Source organism: Scylla paramamosain, chromosome 8, assembly GCF_035594125.1.
Source record: "Scylla paramamosain isolate STU-SP2022 chromosome 8, ASM3559412v1, whole genome shotgun sequence".
Classification (NCBI taxonomy): domain Eukaryota; kingdom Metazoa; phylum Arthropoda; class Malacostraca; order Decapoda; family Portunidae; genus Scylla; species Scylla paramamosain.
In genome coordinates, this window is record NC_087158.1 from 12974372 (window position 1) to 12980799 (window position 6428).

Sequence of the window (6428 nt, forward strand, 5' to 3'; positions counted from 1 at the left end):
ATATTCCCTTCCGATTCGAGTGAAAGAGCGAGTGATGTGTGTGTGTGTGTGTGTGTGTGTGTGTGTGTGTGTGTGTGTGTGTGTGTGTGTGTAGTATGCTCGTACCTAAGTATTTGCATGTATGTATGCATAATGTGCGTGTGTGTGTGTGTGTGTGTGTGTGTGTGTGTGTGTGTGTGTGTGTGTGTGTGTGTGTGTGTGTGTGTGTGTGTGTGTGTGTGTGTTTGAGCACGTGTGTGTGTGCGTGCATGAGCGTGTATACTATATACGCCACTATATATGCATGTATGTATTTATGTATGCATGCGTGTCACTGTGGATGGATTAAAGTGCATGTAAACTAATATCGTTCGAGCCCCGCCCCCTTCTCCTCCACCACCACCACCACCACCACCACCACCACCACCACCAACAGGCTGAGGGGAGGCCCTGCGCTGCCATGCATATTTGAGAGCATCAGTCAGACCCAGGGCGGGGCGGTGGTCACAAGGCACACACCGCCCATCCGTAGCCCCTCCGCCCTTCCACCTACCTCGTCCACACAATTCCACCCTCTCAGTTCCTACCACTCTATACGTCTTTATCCACACACAGTCCTTCCACCTCTTTATGTATCTCTTCCACACACCACTCGCAGTCTCCATTCTTTCATACTTCTTTATTTATTTTCAGTTCCTCCATTCCACCTCTTCCACACAATTCCACGCTCAATTTTAAATACGTCTTTGTCCATGCGTAGTTCTTCCACTTTTCCATCCACCCCTTCCATGTAGCTGTACACTTTCAATTACATTCTTTCATACATTTTCTTTATCCACTTAGAGTCCTTCCACTTTTCCATCCATCTCATCTACATACCATATCCACCACTTCCATTCTTTCATCCACTTTCTTCATCTATCCACAGGTCCTCCAAATATCATCCATCACTTCCATCCCTCCATCCAATCTCCTAACTTGACCTAACCTAACCTAACTTAACCCTCCACCTCTCTCAGCACCATCCATCACCTCCATCCACTTTCCCCATTAACCCACATCCTCTCCAGCCCTCCATCCATCTCCCTCGTCGGTTCAGCTCCTCAAACCTTACCCCTTCCTCTCACCTCCACATTATACCACCTCTTCACTCCCCCTCCCTCCACTCCCACTCCCTCCATAAACCTCGGTCATTCACCTCTGTCTCCACACCCTCCATTGACCCCTCCCTCTCCCTCTCTCTCCTCCTTCTCCTGCCCCTCCTCCTCCTCCTTCTATCTTGCATTAACCATCCCCCACACTGTGCTACACTTTTAAAGATTTTATCATACGTTGGTCACAATCTCGTAACTATGTATTTTTGCTGTCATTATTACTTCGTGTTCTCGTCACCTGTTCCTGATTGTATTATTATTTCAAGCAGGTGTTTCAAGTGTCTGTGAATAATATAAAAGGCGAATAGGAAAGATGAATGTGAAATGAATAAGAAGAGTGAAGGGGTGGGTTATGTGAGTTACTATAAGTAGGAAGATAAATAAAAGTGGTTTGCAAAGTGTTGCGATGTGGTTCTATAGATGCAAATCACTACTACTGTAGCCTTTATTGTCAAACGGTCTTAATTTCTAGTTCAGCTGAAAAGGAAGAGTGAAAAGATGTAGTAGTAATAAAGAAAACAGAGGGGAAAAAATAGAGATAAAGAAAATAAGGATAAAAGCAAAGAGGATTAATGAAATGAGAAAGAAACGTAACAATAAATAGAAAAGGAGGAAAATAAAGTAAGGACGAAAAAGATGGAGAGAGAAAGAATGCACACACACACACACACACACACACACACACACACACACACACACACACATAAAAGATAAATCCAGTTCTAGCTAGGTATGGAATGGTGCTCTTCTGCCACCCACCTCTCTCTCTCTCTCTCTCTCTCTCTCTCTCTCTCTCTCTCTCTCTCTCTCTCTCTCTCTCTCTCTCTCTCTCTCTCTCTCTCAACCAAGCTAGAGGTGTGTTGTAAATTAATATCAAGGAAGCATCTCGTCTAATTTGATTGGCGTTGTAAACATTTTGGTACCCCACTGTTCACTGCCGCGTCAGGTACAGCGAGGGATGAGTGTGTGACAGCATGAAGCCTTGCCGGTGTTAGGGATGCGAGGGGGACGAGAGGGGAGAGAAGAGGGAAGAGGACAGATTACATAGCAGAGGAGCGGTGAGAAGAGGAGAGGAGAGGAGAGGAGAGGAGAGGAGAGAGAGGACAGATTTCATGAGTGGTGAGGAGATGGGAAAGGAAGAAAGGAGAGAAGAGGGGAGAGGAGAGAATATGTAGGACAAGAGTGGTGAAAAAGAATTTGAGAGATGAGAAGACTGGAAGAGTGGAGAGGATAAAGGAGAGGACAGCAAAGGTTAAGGGTGAAAAGAAGATGAAGAGATGAGAAAGGTAGAGGATATGGGAAATGAAACGAAAGGAAAGAGGAAAGATAAAAAAAAAACATAGAAGAATGGATGAAATAAATGGAGAGGAAAGCAAATAAACGAGGTAAGGAGAAAGAGGAGAAGAGAGAGGGGAAGAGAAGAGGGGAGGAGAGGAGCATCATGATATAAGAGGGCAAAGATGAAGAAAGGTAAAGAAAAGAAGAAAGATGATGATTAAGGAGAAAGGAGAGGAGAAGAAAAGAAGGAAAAAGAAAGGGAATAAGAGGAAAAGAGGAAAAAAAGAATAGTGGGGAGGGGAGAGAAGGCTAAGGATGGCGGGGAGTATTTCCTAGAGCACGGAATATGCTGAGAATTTTTAATAAAATATCCCTTTGTTCCGGGCACGAGCACCTGTTTCTTGGTGGAGCCCCGTGACGCACCCTCACCCCCTGACCTCTCTCACCCCCACCCACTTCCCACCCACCTGCCTTTCCTTCCTTGGACAAACCCACCCCACATCAGCAACCTTACACCCATACGTCCATACCTCCCTCACCTCCACCCTCTCCCCCACCCGTCCACCTATCCCTCCATCCTTACAGACCTTCCACCCATCCATTCACTCACTCATCTCTTTCATCATCCACCCACTCACTTATTCGACTTTCCACCCATGAGTTTTTATACATTCATCCTTTTCCACTCATCCACCCACTCACCTGCTCAATTTTCTATCTACCCATCTACACACTCACCTTCCATTCACTACTTCACCTACCTACCTAATGATGACTAAATTGAAAAACATGAACGTAAATTCTAACTTGATTTTATGGATTAATAATTTCTTGACTCATCGACCACAATATGTCAGCTTTCAGGGTGCAAAATCGAGTGTCGTCATTACAAACACAGGTGCTCCTCAGGGTTGTGTGTTGTCACCCATGCTTTTTACTATATACACAAGTGACTGTGTGTGTCGGGATGTGAACTGCCGTTTGTTTAAGTATGCTGATGATACTGTCCTTGTGGGTCGGTGTGGTAATGATGACACTGCATACCGAGAGGAGGTGGAAAAGTTTGTGGACTGGTGCAACAGCAACTTTTTAGAGTTAAATGTAAAGAAAACAAAAGAGATGGTCGTAGACTACAGCACTTCATTATATGATCACCCTCCTCTGTTTGTAAATGGTGAGATGGTGGAGCGAGTCAAGGAATATAAATACTTAGGAACAATAATTGATGATAAATTTTCTTTTAATAATAATGTTGAGACACTTTACAAAAAAAATCAATTCTAGAATGTATTTTGTAAGGCAATTAAGTAAACTAAGAATTGACAGAAAGATTATGGATATATTCTATTCAGCAATAATACAATCTGTTCTTTCGTTTAATATAACTTGCTGGTACGGAAATTGTAACATTGAATTAAAAAAACAAACTTTGTAAAATAATGAAAAATTGTGGGAAACTTGGGGTTGAGAACATCATCCCTCTTGTAGAAATTTATAAGAAAGCAGTTGTCCGGAGATGTGAGGTAGTACGACATGATCCCATTCATCCTTTAAACCAATATTATCAAATGTTACCCTCTGGAAGAAGGTTGAGGTCATTATACTGTAGAACATCAAGATATTCAAGATCTTTTGTACCTAGCAGTATTAAAATGTTAAATGAACAACAGACAATCTACCAGTAGCACAGACCGGGTTTGTTCCTGTGGCCTGTAAATGACCAATGTGTGTGAGTAGTACGAGGAGTGTATGACGTATGTGCGGTTTTATCACTTTTACTGAGAGCTCATGAAGCAATTTTCATGTATTATACGTGACAATAAAGTATTTATTATCATTATTATTATTATTTATTATTATTATTACCGTCCCTTCTAACCAAACGCTGTTCCACCTAACCACCAAACTATCCACTCTCTATACCTGTTCAATTACAATGTACGTAATTCGGACACTGTCTTATTAAGGAAATGGCAGCTTCAGCGGACTTTTTTTCACATTTGTTGTCCTTAACCTTAGTTTCTCATACAAAAAGTAAATAAATAAATGATGAATATATAAACACACAAGACAATATATGTGAAAAAAAATAAGATAAAATTAACGAATAAACAAAATACAAATAGATATATAAATGGATAAAAAAGATAAATAAATAAATGAATAAATAAATAAGAAAAATTCCCCTATGGTATTTATTCTCTTCTTTCTATCCGCTGTACATGTCTTCCACATTCAGTGCTGTCCATCCATCTTTACGCATTAGCTCATGACTCCAATCCACTTTAGGAGCCTTCATTCTTCTACTAATCACTTCCACCTTTGCCTTCCACTGCCATCAATCGACCGCCAACCACTTACGTCCAAGCTCCATCTTCTCTACTTCCATTCATAAGAGAGCGTGAGTGTGTCATTTTACTCCACATTTTTTATTCAATGTCAACATCTGGATGATGATGTAGAAGTAGCAGTATTAGGAGTAGTGGAAGTGGTAGAAGTGGCGGTGGTAGTAGTAGTAGTAGTAGTAGTAGTAGTAGTAGTAGTAGTAGTAGTAGTAGTAGTAGTAGTAGTAGTAGTAGTAGTAGTAGTAGTAGTAGTAGTAGTAGTAGTAGTAGTAGCAGCAGCAGCAGCAGCAGCAGCAGCAGCAGCAGCAGCAGCAGCAGCAGCAGCAGCAGCAGCAGCAGCAGCAGCAGCACCACCACCACCACCACCACCACCACCACCACCACCACCACCACCACCACCACCAACACTAGCAGTAGTAGTACTAGTAATAGAAGCAGCAGCAGCAGCAGCAGCAGTGGTAATAGAAGCAATAGTAGCAGCAGCAGTTATAAAAAAAAATAATAACACTTCAATTTATATTCCAATAATTCGCTTCCATTTCCTCCTATCAAAATGAACCAAAAGTACACCAGTTCAACACCCACATACAAAAAATAAGGAGAAAGTTACTGACATAAAGAGAGAGAGAGAGAGAGAGAGAGAGAGAGAGAGAGAGAGAGAGAGAGAGAGAGAGAGAGAGAGAGAGAGAGAGAGAGAGAGAGAGAGAGAGAGAGAGAGAGAGAGAGAGAGAGAGAGAGAGAGAGAGAGAGAGAGAGAGAGAGAGAGAGAGAGAGAGAGAGAGAGAGAGAGAGAGAGAGAGAGAGCCAGGTAGAGTGAGGCAGGTCGAGGTGCAGTCAGAATAAAAATCTACAAAAACTAAATTTAATCTGCTGGAATATTTAATGGGGAGTTTAGTGTTTGCTGCCCTCCCCACGTCCTCTTAACTTCTGGGCGGGTGCCTCACGAACCTCTGACCGCCCCAGCACAGTGACGTCAGCAGTCTGGGGCGGAAGGAAGGAAGGAAGGGAGGGAAGGAAGGAGGGGAGCGAGACGAGCATAAAATTTTCCTGGTTTCGATTTTAACGCCATTGATCAGCGGGGGAGGGAGGGAAAGAGATTACTGGAGCCAGACATGGGAATAAAAGAAATTAAAATCGTAAGGGGAGCTACAAGAAGCCATCACGCCTACACTTGACAGGCCCTGCATTGAACACAGGTGCAGTACATTACACACTTGTATCTATCTTTTATTCCTATCTATAAATTGATCTAATCTCTGCATGCAAAAACAGAAGTGAAGAGAATGAAGTTGAATGTTGGTTGCTGGATGTAGGAGACGCTGAAGGAAGAAAGCTGATTGGATGATTGATTGATTCATTCATTCATTCATATTTGAGCTATAACAAGGAAGAAAGGCAGAGAAGAAATAATTTGATTGACAAGCTAACTAAATGATTGATTGACTGACTGATTAATTGACTGATTGATTGACTCTCTCACCCACTGAATCATTGACATTCACTGACTGCCCGACTGACTGAACGACTGACTGACTGACTGATTGGTTGATTAATTTATTCATTCATTCACTGCATTTATGAGCAGCAACGAGCAAGAAAGAGTTGCTTGAGGCAATTAGAGAAGTGGAAACAGATGGTTAACTAGTTAGCGAGAGGGAGGGAGAAAACAGAA